Below are 19345 nucleotides of genomic sequence, written 5' to 3' on the forward strand. Positions count from 1 at the left end.
CGCAATCACAAAAGATTTCTAGGATGATATATTTATATGCGAATCTTCCCTTCCCTTATTAATTCTTTCATGAGTTGCATCATTGACTAATGCTATGTTTGTCAATCTCTAATAAAATTTCGTACTTATACTTTTCCTTATGTGGTGCTATCACCTACCAGAGGATTAATATATGATCTTATTGATTTATTTCCTTTCTTTTATTTGCTTTCTTTCTCTTTTTCTTTTCTTTATTTTCAACATGAAAGTAAAGAAAGTAAAACTCAAACTAACTTTATTATATAACTTGCACACGATTACAATGATAGACCACTAAGCAAACTCTCAAAGAAGAAAGGATCGAACTAAACATTATTTCATCTGAAGCAAAAGATTGAAATAAGATAAGTAAAAGCAAAAAGATAGTGGGATGATACGATACTGGGGCACCTCCCCCAAGCTTGGCAGAAGGCAAGGGGAGTGCCCATACCCAATACTCAATTCTCCTTTGGTGGTGAAGAAGATGGTGGTGGTGAAGAAAAAGGTAATGGTGGTGGTGAGAAGGTAGGGGATTTGCCCTTTGCTTCCTTCAGCTTCTGACTGAGAGTAAAATTCTCCATCATCAACTCGCAATTATCTATCTCGAGTTTTATTATCCTCTTGCATAACGCCTCCATGCTTTTGTTTTTGAACCGGGGAGGAATCGGTTCATCTTCATCCTCTTCGGGGGTCCAGCCATAGTGCTTCTCATCCCCATAGGACTTGGGGTTTGCGATGAGATCAGCAACATAGCTTTCTCCTTTGGAATCTTGAGATGACATATTTTCAGATCTACGCAGAAAGCGGCCAGAAAAGAGAACAGAGGATTTTCTCCGCGATACGGTGATTAACAGGTTCAGGAAGTATATATAGATTTTTTTGATCTTGGAGGACAAGTACATGGAAGAAAAATGGAGTACGGAAGGTGTCCCAGGTGGGAAGTTCCTGGAAGTTTCTTTATTTCCAAAATTTTAAAATATTCCAAAACTGATAAAAAATATTTTTGTGGATTCTTCGGAGTCCGTTTACTTACCGTATCACGTACCTCCTTAGTTTGACGATTCTGGAGTGTTCCGGAAGGACTCTTTTATGTGTTCTTCCGGTGTTGAAGTTTGGATAATATTGCTTTCAACATTAATAGGCATACCTGAGATATAATGCTTTATTCCTTGCCCATTGACCACCTTCGAGTTAGTACCTTTGGAATTATTTATCTTGATGGCACCAGACCGGTAAACCTCCTCAATGACATATGGGCCTTCCCATTTTGAGAGGAGCTTTCCTGCAAAAAATCTAAAACGAGAGTTGTACAAAATAACATATTCTCTGACTTTAAACTCACGCTTTTGGATTCTTTTGTCATGCCATCTTTAACTTTTTCTTTGAATAACTTTGCATTTTCATAAGATTGGGTTCTCCATTCATCTAATGAGCTTATATCAAATAACCTCTTTTCACCAGCAAGTTTGAAATCATAGTTGAGCTCTTTAACTGCCCAAAATGCTTAATGTTCTAACTCAAGAGGCAAATGACAAGCTTTTCCATAAACCATTTTATAAGGAGACATACCCATAGGATTTTTATATGCTGTTCTATAAGCCCAAAGTGCATCATCTAATTTCTTAGACCAATTCTTCCTGGACCTATTGACAGTCTTTTGCAAAATTAATTTTATTTCTCTATTGCTAAGCTCAACTTGACCACTAGACTGAGGATGATAGGGTGACGCAATTCTATGGTTAACATCATACTTAGCAAGTATTTTACGGAAAGCACCATGAATAAAGTGTGAACCACCATCAGTCATTAAATATCTAGGGACTCCAAACCTTCGGAAAATAACTGCCTTAAGCATTTTAATAGAGGTGTTGTGATCAACACTACTGGTTGGAATAGCTTCTACCCATTTAGTAACATAATCAACAGCAACCAAAATATTTGTATAACCATTAGAGGAGGGAAAAGGTCCCATGTAATCAAATCCCCAAACATCAAATGGTTCAACAGCAGGTGAATAATTCATAGGCATTTCTTAACGCTTACCAATATTACCTATTCTTTGACATTCATCACAAGATGAGACATACTTACGAGCATCCTTGAAGAGAGTAGGCCAATAAAATCCAGATTGCAATACCTTGTGAGCAGTTCTATCTCCAGCATGATCCCCTCCATAAGCCTCAGAGTGACATTTTCGTAGGATTTGTTCCTGTTCATGCTCAGGTACACAACGTCTAATAATACCACCTACTCCTTCTTTATAAAGATGTGGGTCATCCCAAAAGTAATGTCTTAAATCATAGAAGAATTTTTTCTTTTGTTGGTATGTAAAGCTAGGTGGCAAATATTTAGCAATAATATAATTAGCATAATCAGCATACCAAGGAGTACTATTAGCAACATTTATTGCAGCTAACTGCTCATCAGGAAAACTATCATCAATAGGTAGTGGGTCATCAAACACATTTTCAAGCCTAGACTAGTTATCAGCTACGGGGTTCTCAGCTCCTTTTCTATCAATAATATGCATATCAAATTCTTGTAACAAGAGAACCCAACGAATGAGTCTAGGTTTAGCATCTTTCTTTTCCATAAGATATTTAATAGCAGCATGGTATGTGTGAACAGTTACTTTGGAATCAACAATATAAGATCTAAACTTATCACAAGCAAACACCACTGCTAAAAATTCTTTTTCAGTAGTAGCATAATTTCTTTGAGCATTTCCAAAGTTTTACTAGCATAATGAATAACATTCAGTTTCTTATCAACTCTTTGTCCTAGAACAGCACCAACAGCATAATCACTAGCATCACACATAATTTCAAAAGGCAAGTTCCAATCAGGTGGTTCAACAATAGGTGCAAAGGTTAAAGCTTTCTTGAGTGTTTCAAAGGCTTACAAACAATCATCATCAAAAACAAATGGGATATCCTTTTGCAAAAGATTAGTGAGAGGCCTAGAAATTTTAGAGAAGTCTTTAATAAACCTCCTATAGAAACCAGCATGACCTAGGAAACTACGAATACCTTTTATGTCCTTAGGACATGGCATTTTCTCAATTGCATCAACCTTAACTTGGTCCACTTCAATACCTCTTTCAGAAATTTTATGACCCAAGAGAATGCCTTCATTAACCATAAAGTGGCACTTCTCCCAATTCAAGACAAGATTTGTTTGTTCACATATCTGGAAAACTCGATCAAGATTGCTTAAACAATCATCGAAAGACTTCCCATAAACAGAAAAGTCATCCATGAAAAGCTCAACAATCTTGTCACAAAATTCAAAAAATATAGCCATCATGCATCTTTGAAAGGTAGCAGGTGCATTACATAAACCAAAAGGCATACATCTATAAGCATAAGTTCCAAAAGGACAAGTAAAAGTGGTCTTTTCTTGATCAGGTTGAGAAACAGATATTTGTGAAAAGCCAGAATATACATCAAGGAAGCAAAAGTGTGTGTGCTTAGATAATCTTTCAAGCATTTGATCAATAAAAGGCAAAGGGTAATGATCTTTTCTAGTTGCTTTATTTAATTTTCTAAAATCAATTACCATTCTATAGCCTGTAACAATTCTTTGTGGAATAAGTCCATTCTTATCATTAGGAACAACGGTTATACCTCCTTTCTTAGGGACACAATGAACAGGACTTACCCATCTACTATCAGCTATGGGATAGATTATACCTGCTTCCAGAAGTTTTAATATTTCCGTTCTTACCACCTCTTTCATCTTCGGATTTAACCGACGTTGGTGATCAACAACTGGTTTAGCATCAGGTTCCATATTAATTGTGTGTTGACATAGAGTGGGACTAATGCCCTTTAAATCATCAAGAGTATATCCAATAGCAGCTCTGTGCTTCCTTAGAACTTTCAATAATCTTTCTTCTTCATGTTCTGAAAGGTTAGCACTGATAATAATAGGATATATTTTCTTTTCATCAAGATAAGCATATTTCAAAGTGTCTGGCAATTGTTTTAATTCAAACACAGGATCACCTTTAGGTGGAGGAGGACCTCCTAGAGTTTCAATAGGCAAATTGTGTTTAAGTAGAGGACGTTGTTCAAAGAAAATCTTATCTATCTCATTTCTTTCATGCATATGTAAATCATTTTCATGGTCTAGCAAGTATTGCTCTAAAGGATCAGTAGGTGGCACAACAGTAGAAGCAAGACAATTAATTCATCCTTACTAGGCAATTGTTTTTCATGATGATTTCTACTAAACTTGGAAAAATTAAAATCATGAGACTCGTCAACAAAACTAACACCGACAGTTTGTTTCTTACAATCTATCTTAGCATTAACTGTGTTCAAGAAAGATCTACCAAAAATAATGGGACAGACGTCATCTTGTGGGGAACCAAGAACAAGAAAATCAGTAGGGTATTTTATTTTCCCACACAAGACTTCAACATCTCTAATAATCCCACAAGGTGATATGGTGTCTCTATTAGCAAGTTTAATAGTAACATCTATGCCTTCTATCTCTGCAGGTGCCATGTCTTTCTTAATTTCTTGATATAAAGTGTAAGGAATAGCACTCACACTAGCACCCATGTCACATAAACCATGATAACAGTGATCTTCTATTTTAACTGAAATGACATGCATGCCAACAACTGGTCTATGTTTATCCCTTTTATCGGGTTTAGCAATTCTAGCAGCTTATGCACAGAAGTAAATAACATGCCCATCTATATGTTCTTCTAAGAGATCTTTAACCATAGCAACATTAGGTTCTACCCTAATTTGCTCATTTGGTTTAGGTGTTCTAACATATATTTTGTTAACCACAGTTGAAACTTTAGCATGTTCCTTGATCCTAACAGGAAAAGGGGGTTCCTCAATATAAGCAGTAGGAACAACTGGATCAACATTATAAAGTATAGTTTCTTCTTTAACTGGTACCGGTTTTTTAATTTCATCTTTAATAGGTGGGTGATATTTAAAACACTTCTCTTTAGGGAGTTCAACATGAGTAGCAAATGATTCACAAAAGGAGGCTACTATCTCAGAGTCAAGTCCATATTTAGTGCTAAACTTTTGAAAAGCATCGGTATCCATAAAAGATTTAACACAATCATACTTAAGCTTTATACCTGAATCTTTACCTTCGTCGAGTTCCCAATCTTCAGAGTTGCGTTTAATTCTTTCTAAAAGATCCCATCGGAATTCAATAGTCTTCTTCATAAAAGAACCAGCAGAAGAAGTATCAAGCATGGTTTGATCATTACGAGAAAGCCGAGCATAAAAATTCTGGATAATAATTTCTCTTGAGAGCTCATGATTGGGGCATGAATATAACATTGACTTAAGCCTCCCCCAAGCTAGAGCGATACTTTCTCCTTCACGAGGCCAAAAATTATATATATAATTGCGATCATGATGAAATACATGCATAGTGTCGTGGAATTGTCATGACAGATGTCCTAGCAAAAGGACTTAGTCATGGAGCCATCGCAACTAGGTTAGCTTAAAGGGGTTAAACGGGACAAAGGACATGAGGAGTTTATACTGTGTAACACCCCCAGTGTCATGCTACAGTAATCACCTGTTAATGGTGCCATGTCATCATTTTGCTATGCTAATCTTCACTTGATCCAAATCACCATTCAAATTCAAATCCAATTTAAAGTAAAAAATTCAAATTTGCCAAACATGAAAACTAAAATGTTCAAAGTGTGGCAAATAATCTCTGGTTATTTATCATGTTGGAACCAACCTCTTTTGGTATTCCAAAGTGCCCCTGGAAATTTATTTAGTGGTATGCCAACATTTAAAATTGGCCTTTCCAATTTCTAGAAATGGTTAGACAACTCATTTTGGCCTCGAACATTTTGCAACTCGTAGAAATAATGTGCTTGTTTTATGAGGCAAGTCTCATATCTAACGAAACTGTTTACAGTTTAATAGAAAACAATAGCAAAGTTTTAAATAGAAAATAAAATGAAAAAGAGACCCCCTGGCCATCTGGGCCAACTGGCCCAGCTAGCCAACTGACCAGCCCAGTCGGCCAGCCCACCCCGGCCGGCCCATCTCTTCCCGCATAACCCCCACCACCCGCAAACCCTAGCCCCGATCCACCCCACTCGCTCCTCCCACGTTCCCCTCTCTCCCTCGTCTCCTCCCCCCGTCTGGATCGAGGCAGAGGAGCCAGATCCCGCGCCGCCCCGATGCCCGTCGCCTCCTCGACCCTGACGCGCTACCTCGCCGCTAGCCGAACTGCCTCGCCGCCGCTCGGAACCCCCCCATCGCCGGACCGCCTCCTCGTCCTCGACCTCCTCCCCAACGGCTCCCCGACGCCAACGCCGTTCGCCATCGCCGCCACCTCGCCCCGCCGCCGTTCCGCCTCACCAGACCTCCCCAGGCCTCGCCGCACCGTTCCCCGGCACCGGGGGGGAGCTCACGCGCCCCGCTTCCCCCTATTCCCCCTCGTCCCGAAACGTCGTGGCCGCTGCCGCTCGCACCTCACGCGCGTCACCGCGCCTACCTACGCCTGCGGCCGCTCACTCGCTGCACGCCGCCGCCAGCGCCCTCCTGCTGTCGACCACGCTCGACGCTGCTCGCCGACTTGAGCACTCTAGCGTGCCCGCCCACGCACCCCTCGGGCACCGGAACCGGCCGGCCGGCGATCCCCGCCGTGGCCTTGTGCCCGGCGTGCACCATGGGGATGGCCTCTGCTGGCCCTGTGCGCTGTCTAGGGGCCAGTTTAATTAGTGTTTAGGGTTACTTAGGATTAACCATAGACACTGACGTGTGGCCCCCCTGTTAAATAACTAGTTTAAAATAATCCTAATGCAATATGTGACAATGACAGATGGGGTCCACTGCTAAGTTAAATGCTAAATCAGTGTTAAATTTACCAGTGAGAATGACATGCAGGTCCCAGATATACTGTTCACCATTTGACCAAGTCAACAGTCAATGTTGAGTCAGCAATTGACTGGGTCCGTTGGACCCACCTGACAGCCTCTTTGTTGCAGCGCTGGGTACACTTATGTGTGCCCATATCAGTTTAGCTTTTTACTAATTTAAATTTTGTTAATTAAAGAAGTTCCAAAAAATGTTTTAAAAACTTTAGAAAATCATATAAAATAATCCGTAGCTCAGATCAAAAAAACTTTATATATGAAAGTTGCTCAGAACGACGAGACGAATCCGAATACGTGGTCCGTTCATCTGTCACATGCCCCTAGTATGCTGAACTTGGAACTTTCCCCCTCTTTTCCTTTGTCCGGAATCCACCTAACGTCGGGAATTCATCCTCGGATGTTTATCCCCTCCGTCTGCTACGTGTAGTACTATGTTAGGTCGACCCTCGTTCTGCTTATCGTCATGTCATGCTTAGAGTTGCATCTGTGTGCTTATATTTACTGTTTCTTCCCCCTCTTCTCTCTGATAGACCCCGAGACCGATGCCGCCCCTGTGATCGACTACGTCGACGACGACCCCTCCTTGCCAGAGCAACCAGGCAAGCCCCCCTTTGATCATCCCGATATCGCCCATTCCATTCTCTCATGCTTGCATTAGATTCTACTATTGTTATTGTTTGCTCCTATTCTGATGCATAGCCTGCTTTTGTAACCTGCTTATTGTTACCTACCTGCTTATCCTAAACGTCTTAGTATAGGCTGGTTAGTGATCCATCAGTGACCCCCCCACCTTGTCCTTGTTGCCCCTACTTCATCATTGAAGACCCGATCAACGGGATCGAAGACCAGGCCCCGGCACCACACATCACTTTCCCCTTAGTTGCTCGACACTACTGGGTTACTATCGAGTGCCGGGGGTGAGACCTCATCAGCACTTCTGATGTTACCCTGTAGTGTAGCTATTCGGTCGTGGTCATCGAGGGTGATTCCGCCTTAACCACTTCCGATACGACTTTGTCGTGCAACCCCTCAAGTGTGAACTTCGAGGGTGGTTCCTCTTACGTTCACCTTGATGATTACATCGAGTGGAATCCGTCAAGGGTGATTCCTTAGGTTTTCCCCTTGGTGTTAGACACACAGTTATTATGGTTACTATGACTTTACACTGAACCATGTTACTAAAGACGGGTCGGCTCTGAGGGGTACCCGCGCGAGCTTAATTGCGAGTGATGTGGAGTCGGGTTGACCTGGAGGGTGCCCGCGAGATAATTACGAGGCGTGGCCGGGCATTCCTAGCCCTTGCCGCAAGTCCTCGAGACGGGGCAACGGGGTCACATCTTTTGTGAGTCTCTGCTTGTTACCGCGTGCTCCTAATCCACTACGATTTGGATATTTCATCCGAGGGGCCTCTGGCCTTATAGCACTAACCATCACGTGGGCATAGTATGGGCGTTCTGCGTCGTATGCATCAGCCGAAGCTTAATAGACGTCAGCGACTGAGCGGCGCACGCCGGGTTGGACTGCGTAAGCACCTGCCTTGTTGAAGGAGGTAGCTAGGTCTGCTCACCGGCCGCCCACACAACGTGCAGGAGTTCCCGGGACGATGGCCCATGACCCCTGGGGGCATATGTTTAGTCCGGCGTGCTGGCCTCTCTATTAATTAAGCCTAGGTCAGGTTGCGGCGTATTGTTTGGCCGAGGCCGGGCATGACCCAGGAAAGTGTGTCCGGCCGGAGTTAATCGAGCGTGGTGGGTAAGTTGGTGCACCCCTGCAGGGAAGAAAACATCTGTCGATAGCCTGTCCTACGGTAACGGAAACTTGGAGTTGTATCCCGATCGATACAACTAGAACTGGATACTTGAGATGAGACATGGATATGAGAAATGGATAGTATGGCTCTGGGATTGCTTTCTCGCAGGGAGTCGAGAAAGGATCTTTGGCCGAGGTTGATAACAGTACTACTACTTTACTTTATGCTACTCTACTCCCTCCTGTTGCTGCAAGATGGTGGTTTCCAGAAGATGCTAGTCTTAGGACTAGGCCTTCTCTCTATTCTGGCATTTCTGCAGCCCAGTCCACATACAACCTTCCTTTGATAATGTTGCATATGTAGTGTAGATCCTTGCTTGCGAGTACTTTGGATGAGTACTCACGGTTGCTTTGCTCCCCCTTTTCCCCCTTTCTTCTTCTTCTTTCCGGTTGATGCAACCAGATGTCGGAGCCCAGGAGCCAGATGCCACCGTCGATGCCTACTACTACGTGGAGACCGCCGACGACTAGGAGTAGTTAGGAGGCTCCCAGGCAGGAGGCCTTGCCTTTTCGATCGTAGATGCCTTTGTGCTAGCCTTCTTAAGGCAAATTTGTCTAACTTATGTCTGTAATCAGATATTGTTGCTTCCGCTGACTCTTGTGTTTTCGAGCTTATGTATTCAAGCCCTCGAGGCCCCTGGCTTGTAATATAAAGCTTGTATTATTTTAATTTGTGTCTAGAGTTGTGTTGTGATATCTTCCCGTGAGTCCTTGATCTTGATCGTACACATTTGCGTGTATGATTAGTGTACGATTGAATCGAGGGCGTCACATACTGGTTCGGCCCCTTGTGGTGAAGGTAAAAGCCTAATCCAGTTTGAGGTGGTATTGCTTGTGTTTCGATTACCAGGGAGCGAATACGCTTGACCTAGCTTTCGATCTCTGGTTTCTTTCCCTAAGTTGCCGCCGTGTCGTCCCTTTATATACACAGGTTGACTCCTGGCGGCTCACGGAGTCCCGGCCGGCTCATAAACAACGTGTCCGGCTCGGTGACTAACTATACATGCCTTATAATACAAGTCATACACATATGGCGGTTTACACTTGTTGGGCCTTAAGTCGCCCTTAGGCTTCGGGCCGTCCACGAGTCTGCGTAGTGAACCACCATCTTCAGCATCTTCATGGGCTTTGTCTTGATAAACCGCCACGGGTTTAACCCGGCCCCTCCTGGGCGGGTTAACCCAATAGTTATATCCCCAACATTAGGCCCTAGGTTGATTTGAACTTGTTCATATCAATCTTCAACACTTAGAAAAAATTCCTTCTTCATTACTCTTGCAAAACCTTGTAACTTGCCGTGACATCATCTTCTAAGATCATGGTAACCCGCCGTGACGTCACCTGTCATTAATATTATACAAAGCCAAAATCTTAAATGTATCTCCTCTCTTTTAATGAATCTCCAAAAATCGAGGCGTCTGCACTGTCACATGTCCATTTTTGACCTCCTCGATTCCTGCGCATGTCACTTATCCTTTCGTCTTATAAATAGGGCCAGGGGTCCCTTTCAATTTCCCCCCTTGCCTCTTCATCTCTGTCTTCCACCTCGCGTCACCTCAGCACTCGAGGTCTGCCGCTGCCGTCGACTTTCGCCTCTGTCTCAACAACGACCGTTGCATCAACCTGATCTGACCAGATTTCGTCCGCGCACCTCCGCTGTTCAATAGCCCTGGTCAGTTCTCCTTCTTCCTCTTCCCATAGATCCATTAGGATTTTCGCGAATTCGTCAGATTTCATCTTCGCTTTTCACTGTAGTTTGCGATCTGGACCCATGAACTGCTCGAGTACTGATATTTAGGTCTAAATATTTTTTCATTAATTGAAGTGCCGTAGATTCGAAATCATAGCATCAATATGTGAAACCTGTTTTTCTCAATACTTAGCGATTTTTTCATCTCAGATCTGTACTTTCAATTTCTGTATGGGCGGCTTAACTCAGAAATAGTAACCCGCGAGGTATCATTAGGCCTCTCTTAAGCCGCCAATGGTCCTTTGTAACTTTGTAATGCCAATCACCGGCTTAACACCTATGCATGCTTCTGAAAATGGCTAAGACATATACTTCTTGCAACTGGGTGCAATCCCGGGTTACCGAAGAAGAGCTGAACAACTTTGTCGCCACTGGCACCTTAGCTAAGAAAGAGGACATCCACTGGCGGGCCCCTGGTGAAGAAGTCCCTCCTCAACCGAAGGATGGAGAAATAACTGTTTTTGCTGACCACTTGGGTCGGGGGTTCAGCCCACCCGGCTCAAAGTTTTTCCGCGATGTGCTTCATTTCTTCCAACTGCACCCTCAAGAAATTGGACCCAACTCCGTGTCCAACATCTGCAATTTCCAAGTATTCTGTGAAGCTTATCTTCAAGAGGAGCCCATAGTTGACTTATTCAGGGAATTCTATTACTTAATCCGCCAAACAGAGTTTGTCGACGGGCCATGCCAAGAGCTCGGTGGAATCTCAATTCAAAAGAGGAAAGAAGTCAGCTTTCCCCATGCCAAGCTACATAGTTGATACGTCTCCAACGTATCTATAATTTTTGATTGTTCCATGCTATTATATTATCTGTTTTGTATGTTTAATGGGATTTCATATGCTCTTTTATATTATTTTTGGGACTAATCTATTAACCGAAGGCGCAGTGCCAGTTTCTGTTTTTTTGCCTATTTCGGTGTTTTGCAGAAAAGGAATACCAAACGGAATGAAACCTTCGCGACGATCTTTCTTGGAACGAAAGCAATCCAGAAGACTTGGAGTTGAAGTATGGAACTCCGCGACGCGGCCACGAGACAGGAGGGCGCGCCCGGGGGGTAGGCGTGCCCCCACCCTCGTGGGCCCCACAGAGCTCCACCAACGTACTTCTTTCGCCTATATATACTCTTATACCCTAAAAACATCAGGCGGAGCCACGAAACCACTTTTCCACCGCCGCAACCTTCTGTACCCGTGAGATCCCATCTTGGGGCCTTTTCCGGTGTTTTGCCGAAAGGGGAATCAATCATGGAGGACTTCTACATCAACACCATAGCCTCTCCGATGATGTGTGAGTAGTTTACCACAGACCTTCGGGTCCGTAGTTATTAGCTAGATGGCTTCTTCTCTCTCTTTGGTTCTCAATACAAAGTTCTCCTCGATGTTCTTGGAGATCTATTCAATGTAATACTCTTTTGCGGTGTGTTTGCTGAGATCCGATGAATTGAGGATTTATGATCAAGATTATCTATGAATAATATTTCGTTCTTCTCTGAATTCTTATATGCATGATTTGATATCTTTGCAAGTCTCTTCGAATTATCGGTTTAGTTTGGCCTACTAGATTGATCTTTCTTGCAATGGGAGAAGTGCTTAGCTTTGGGTTTAATCTTGTGGTGTCCCTTCCCAGTGACAGTAGGGGCAGCATGTCAGGTATTGTATTGTTTCCATCGAGGATAAAAAGATGGGGTTTATATCATATTTCTTGAGTTTATCCCTCTATATCATGTCATCTTGCTTAATGTGTTACTCTGTTCTTATGAACTTAATACTCTATATGCATGCTGGATAGCGGTCGATGTGTGGAGTAATAGTAGTAGATGCAAAATCGTTTTGGTCTACTTGACACGGACGTGATGCCGATATTCATGATCATTGCCTAGATATTCTCATAATTATGCGCTTTTCTTGAGAGAAGCCACTAGTGAAACTTATGGCCCCCGAGTCTATTTTACATCATATAAGTTTCCGATCTACAATTCTAGTTTCCTATTTATTTTATTTTGCAATCTTTACTTTCCAATCTATACAACAAAAATACCAAAAATATTTATCTTACTATCTTTATTAGATCTCACTTTTGCGAGTGACCGTGAAGAGATTGACAACCCCTTTATCGCGTTGGTTGCAAGGTTCTTGATTGTTTGTGCAGGTGCTAGGTGACTTGTGTGTTATCTCCTACTGGATTGATACCTTGGTTCTCAAAAACTGAGGGAAATACTTACGCTACTTTTCTGCATCACCCTTTCCTCTTCAAGGGAAAACCAACACATGCTCAAGAGGTAGCAAGAAGGATTTCTGGCGCCGTTGCCGGGGAGATGTACGCTCAAGTCAAGACATACCAAGTACCTATCATAAACTCTTCTCCCTCACATTACATTATTTGCCATTCGCCTCTCGTTTTCCTCTCCCCCACTTCTAAAACGATTTTCAAAAACCTTAGCCTTTTCTTTGCCTCTTTTCCGTTCGCCTATTTTCGATTGCCTCTTGTGTGCTTGTGTGTTGGATTGATTGTTTGTCACGATGGCTCAAGATAATACTAAATTATGTGACTTTTCCAATACCAAAAACAATGATTTTATTAGCACTCCGATTGCTCCTAATACCGATGCTGAATCTTGTGAAATTAGTGCCGCTTTGTTGAATCTTGTCATGAAAGATCAATTTTCTGGCCTTCCTAGTGAAGATGCCGCTACCCACCTTAACAACTTTGTTGATTTGTGTGATATGCAAAAGAAGAAAGATGTGGATAATGATATTGTTAAATTGACGCTATTTCCATGTTCTCTTAGAGATCGTGCTAAAACTTGGTTCTCTTCTTTGCCTAAAAATAGTATTGATTCATGGAATAAGTGCAAAGATGCGTTTATCTCTAAGTATTTTCCTCTCGCTAAGATCATCTCTCTTAGAAATGATATTATGAATTTTAAGCAACTTGATCATGAACATGTTGCACAAGCTTGGGAGAGGATGAAATTAATGATACGTAATTTCCCTACACATGGTTTGAATTTATGGATGATTATACAAAAATTTTATGCCGGATTGAATTTTGCTTCTAGAAATCTTTTAGATTCGTCTGCGGGAGGCACTTTTATGGAAATCACTTTAGGAGAAGCTACTAAACTCCTAGACAATATTATGGTTAATTATTCTCAATGGCACACCGAAAGATCCACTAGTAAAAAAGTTCATGCGATTGAAGAGATTAATGTTTTGAGTGGAAAGATGAATGAACTTATGAAATTGTTTGCTAATAAAAGTGTTTCTTCTGATCCTAATGACATGCCTTTGTCCACTTTGATTGAGAATAATAATGAATCTATGGATGTGAATTTTGTTGGTAGGGACAATTTTGGTAACAACGCGTATAGAGGAAACTTTAATTCTAGGTCGTTTCCTAATAATTCCTCTAACAATTATGGTAATTCCTACAACAACTCTTATGGAAATTTTAATAAGATGCCCTCTAATTTTGAGACTAGTGTTAAAGAATTTATGAGTTCGCAAAAGAATTTCAATGCTTTGATTGAAGAAAAAATTGCTTAAAATGATGAGTTGGCTAGGAACGTGGATAGAATTTCTCTTGTTGTTGATTCTTTTCAACTTAGATCTATTCCACATAAGCATGATATCAATGAGTCTCTCAAAGCCATGAGAATTTCCACTGATGAGTGCAAAGAGAGAACCGCTAGGATGCGTGCTAAAAAAAGATTGCTTTGTGAAAGCGTGTTCTTCTAGTTTCAACAATAATAATGATGAAGATCTAAAAGTGATTGATGTGACCCCTATTAAATCTTTGTTTTCCAATATGAATCTTGATAAAGATGGGACTGTAGATGAGTCGACTTTAGTTAAAAGGCGTCCCAATGATTCAGAGTTTTTAGATCTTGATGCAAAAATTAATGAAAGTGGGATTAAAGAGGTCAAAACTTTACATAGCAATGAACCCACTATTTTGGATTTCAAGGAATTTAATTATGATAATTTCTCTTTTATAGATTGTATTTCCTTGTTGCAATCCATGTTGAATTCTCCTCATGCTTATAATTAAAATAAAGCTTTCACTAAACATATCATTGATGCTTTAATGCAATCTTATGAAGAAAAGCTTGAACTAGAAGTTTCTATTCCTAGAAAACTTTATGATGAGTGGGAACCTACTATTAAAATTAAGATTAAAGATTATGAATGCTATGCTTTGTGTGATTTGGGTGCTAGTGTTTCCACGCTTCCAAAAATTTTGTGTGATGTGTTAGATTTCCGCGAATTTGATGATTGTTCTTTAAATTTGCATCTTGTGGATTCCACCATTAAGAAACCTATGGGAAGGATTAATGATGTACTTATTGTTGCAAATAGGAATTATGTGCCCGTAGATTTCATTGTTCTTGATATAGATTGCAATCCTACATGTCCTATTATTCTTAGTAGACCTTTCCTTAGAACGATTGGTGCAATTATTGACATGAAAGAAGGAAATATTAGATTCCAATTTCCAGTAAGGAAATGCATGGAACACTTTCCTAGAAAGAAAATTAAATTGCCTTATGAATCAATTATGAGAGGCACTTATGGATTGCATACCAAAGATGATAATATTTAGATCTATTCATGCTTTATGCCTAGCTAGGGGCGTTAAACGATAGCGCTTGTTGGGAGGCAACCCAATTTTAATTTTATTTTTATTGCTTTTTGTTCCTTTTTATTAATATATAATTCATCTAGCCTCTGGTTAGATGTGGTTTTATGTTTTAATTAGTGTTTGTGCCAAGTAGAACCAATAGGATCTTCTTGGGTGATAATTATTTGATCTTGCTGAAAAAAGACAGAAACTTTCTGCTCACGAAAACAATTTTTAAAAATCACCAGAGAGTGATAAAATACTGATTCCAACTGCAGTAGATTTATAAACAAATTACCTAGGTCTTCCTATTTTTTCAGAATTTTTGTAGTTACATAAGTATCCGTATGAATCAGATTGCTACAGACTGTTCTGTTTTGACAGATTCTGTTTTTCGTGTGTTGTTTGCTTATTTTAATGAATCTATGGGTAGTATCGGGGGGGGGGGGTATGAACCATAGAGAAGTTGGAATATATTAGATTTAACACCAATATAAATAAATAATGAGTTCATTACAGTACCTTAAAGTGGTGGTTTGTTTTCTTATACTAACGGAGCTCATGAGATTTTCTGTTAAGTTTTGTGTTGTGAAGTTTTCAAGTTTTTGGGTAAAGATTTGATGGATTTTGGAATAAGGAGTGGCAAGAGCCTAAGCTTGGGGATGACCAAGGCACCCCAAGGTAAAATTCAAGGACAACCAAAAGTGTAAGCTTGGGGATGCCCCGGAAGGCATCCCCTCTTTCGTCTTCGTCTATCGGTAACTTTACTTGAGGCTATATTTTTATTCACCACATGATATGTGTTTTGCTTGGAGCGTCTTGTATGATTTGAGTCTTTGCTTTTTAGTTTACCACACTCATCCTTGCTGTACACACCTTTTGGGAGAGACATACATGAATCGGAATTTATTAGAATACTCTATGTGCTTCACTTATATCTTTTGAGCTAGAAAATTTTGCTCTAGTGCTTCACTTATATCTTTTTAGAGCACGGTGGTGGTTTTATTTTATATAAATTATTGATCTCTCATGCTTCACTTGTATTATTTTGAGAGTCTTTTAGAACAGCATGGTAATTTGCTTTGGTTATAAAATTGGTCCTAATATGATAGGCATTCAAGATGGGTATAATAAAACTTTCATATAGAGTGCATTGAATACTATGAGAAGGTTGATACTTGATGATTGTTTTGAGATATGAAGATGGTGATATTAGAGTCATGCTAGTTGAGTATTTTTGAATTTGAGAAGTACTTGTGTTGAGGTTTGCAAGTCCCGTAGCATGCACGTATGGTAACCGTTGTGTAACAAATTTGAAGCATGAGGTGTTTCTTTGATTGTCCTCCTTATGAGTGGCGGTCGCGAAGGCGGTCGGGGATGAGTGATGGTCTTTTCCTACCAATCTATCCCCCTAGGAGCATGCGCGTAATGCTTGGTTTTGATGACTTGTAGATTTTTGCAATAAGTATGCGAGTTCTTTATGACTAATGTTGAGTCCATGGATTATACGCACTCTCACCATTCCGCCATTGCTAGCCTCTCTTGTCCCGCGCAACTTTCGCCGGTACCATAAACCCACCATTTCGCCTTCCTCAAAACAGCCACCATACCTACCTATTATGGCATTTCCATAGCCATTCCGAGATATATTGCCATGCAACTTTCTACCGTTCCGTTTATTATGACACGCTTCATCATTGTCATATTGCCTTTCATGATCATGTAGTTGATATCGTATTTGTGGCAAGGCCACCATTCATAATTTTTCATACATGTCACTCTTGATTCATTGCCCATCCCGGTACACCGCCGGAGGCACTCATATAGAGTCATTATTAGAGCATTGTCCCATGTGAGGAAATAAAAAGAGAGAAAGGCCAAATAAAAAAAGAGAAGTCCCAAAAAAATGAGAGAAAAAGAGAGAAGGGGCAATGTTACTATCCTTTTTCCACACTTTTGCTTCAAAGTAGCACCATGATCTTCATGATAGAGAGTCTCTTATTTTGTCACTTTCATATACTAGTGGGAATTTTCGTTATAGAACTTGCCTTGTATATTACAACAATGGGCTTCCTCAAAGTGCCCTAGGTCTTCACGAGCAAGCAAGTTGGATGCACACCCACTTAGTTTCTTTTGTTGAGCTTTCATATATTTATAGCTCTAGTGCATCTGTTGCATGGCAATCCCTACTCACTCACATTGATATCTATTGATGAGCATCTCCATGGCCCACTAATACGCCTAGTTGATGTGAGACCATCTTCTTCTTTTTTGTCTTCTCCACAACCATCATTCTATTCCACCTATAGTGCTATGTCCATGGCTCACGCTCATGTATTGCGTGAAAGTTGAAAAAGTTTGAGAATACTAAAGTATGAAACAATTGCTTGGCTTGTCATCGGGGTTGTGCATGATTTAAACATTTTGTGTGACGAAGATGGAGCATAGCCAAACTATATGATTTTGTAGGGATGAACTTTCTTTGGCCATGTTATTTTGAGAAGACATGATTAATTTGTTAGTATGCTTGAAGTATTATTATTTTTATGTCAATATTAAACTTTTGTCTTGAATCTTTCGGATCTGAACATTCATGCCACAATAAATAAAATTACATTGAAAATTATGTTAGGTAGCATTCCAGATCAAAAATTCTGTTTTTATCATTTACCTACTCGAGGACGAGCAGGAATTAAGCTTGGGGATGCTTGATACGTCTCCAACGTATCTATAATTTTTTATTGTTCCATGCTATTATATTATCTGTTTTGGATGTTTAATGGGCTTTAATATGCTCTTTTATATTATTTTTGGGACTAACCTATGGTCCCGGAGTGAATCCGGATGAGCAACATGCTCAACGACAGCTAAAGGCTGCCGAGCGCGTGCTTACGCAAGTTAGGCGGGAGAAAAACGATCTCCAAGACGCCAATACCCGGCTGAGCGTTGAACTCAAAGATGTTCGGGCCCAGCTTGCTGACTCCGTAAAGGAGAATAAGAGGCTTCGACGCGGCATTTTTAGTAAGTGCTTGCACGAACTTTTTATTTAGTTCGGCGAAGAAACCGGCTAACAGAGTTATATCTGTAGGTATGCTGACGGGTCGTCCCGCAGAGGAAACGCCCGGGTCTGCAGGTGATCTTCTGCCCGAGCTCTCACAACTTTACGAATAAGTTCGGCAGGTGATGCAGGGCATTGCCCAAGCCTTGTGGCCATCCGCCTCCCTGCCAGGAGGCATGGGGGAGCTTGTGGAGAAGCTCAAGGGAGCGCGGCGGCGCTTCCGATTATGGAAGATATCAGCCTGCCGACAAGGTTCGAGGGAAGCCTGGGCCATGGTGAAGACGCGATATACCAAGGCTGACCCGAACCACCTGGCCGAGGTCGGACCTGTGGGGCCCGCAATCGATGGCCCAGTGCCAGTTTTTTTTGCCTATTTCGGTGTTTTGCAGAAAAGGAATACCAAACGGAATGAAACCTTCACGATGATCTTTCTTGGAACGAAAGCAATCCAGAGGACTTGGAGTTGAAGTCTGGAACTCCGTGAGGCGGCCACGTGGTAGGAGGGCGCGCCCGGGGGGTAGGCGCGCCCCCACCCTCGTGGTCCCCACGGAGCTCCACCAACGTACTTCTTTCGCCTATATATACTCTTATACCCTAAAAACATCAGGGGAGCGACGAAACCACTTTTCCACCTCCGCAACCTTCTGTACCCGTGAGATCCCATCTTGGGGCCTTTTCCGGCGTTCTGCCGGATGGGGAATCGATCACGGAGGGCTTCTACATCAACACCATAGCCTCTCCGATGGTGTGTGAGTAGTTTACCACAGACCTTCGGGTCCATAGTTATTAGCTAGATGGCTTCTTCTCTCTCTTTGGTTCTCAATACAAAGTTCTCCTCGATGTTCTTGGAGATCTATTCGATGTAATACGCTTTTGCGGTGTGTTTACTGAGATCCGATGAATTGAGGATTATGATCAAGATTATCTATGAATAATATTTCGTTCTTCTCTGAATTCTTATATGCATGATTTGATATCTTTGCAAGTCTCTTCGAATTATCGGTTTAGTTTGGCCTACTAGATTGATCTTTCTTGCAATGGGAGAACTGCTTAGCTTTGGGTTTAATCTTGTGGTGTCCCTTCCCACTGACAGTAGGGGCAACAAGTCACGTATTGTATTGTTGCCATCGAGGATAAAAGGATGGGGTTTATATCATATTTCTTGAGTTTATCCCTCTACATCATGTCATCTTGCTTAATGTGTT

The sequence above is a fragment of the Triticum aestivum genome, chromosome 1D (assembly GCF_018294505.1).
Source record: "Triticum aestivum cultivar Chinese Spring chromosome 1D, IWGSC CS RefSeq v2.1, whole genome shotgun sequence".
In the NCBI taxonomy this organism is placed as follows: domain Eukaryota; kingdom Viridiplantae; phylum Streptophyta; class Magnoliopsida; order Poales; family Poaceae; genus Triticum; species Triticum aestivum.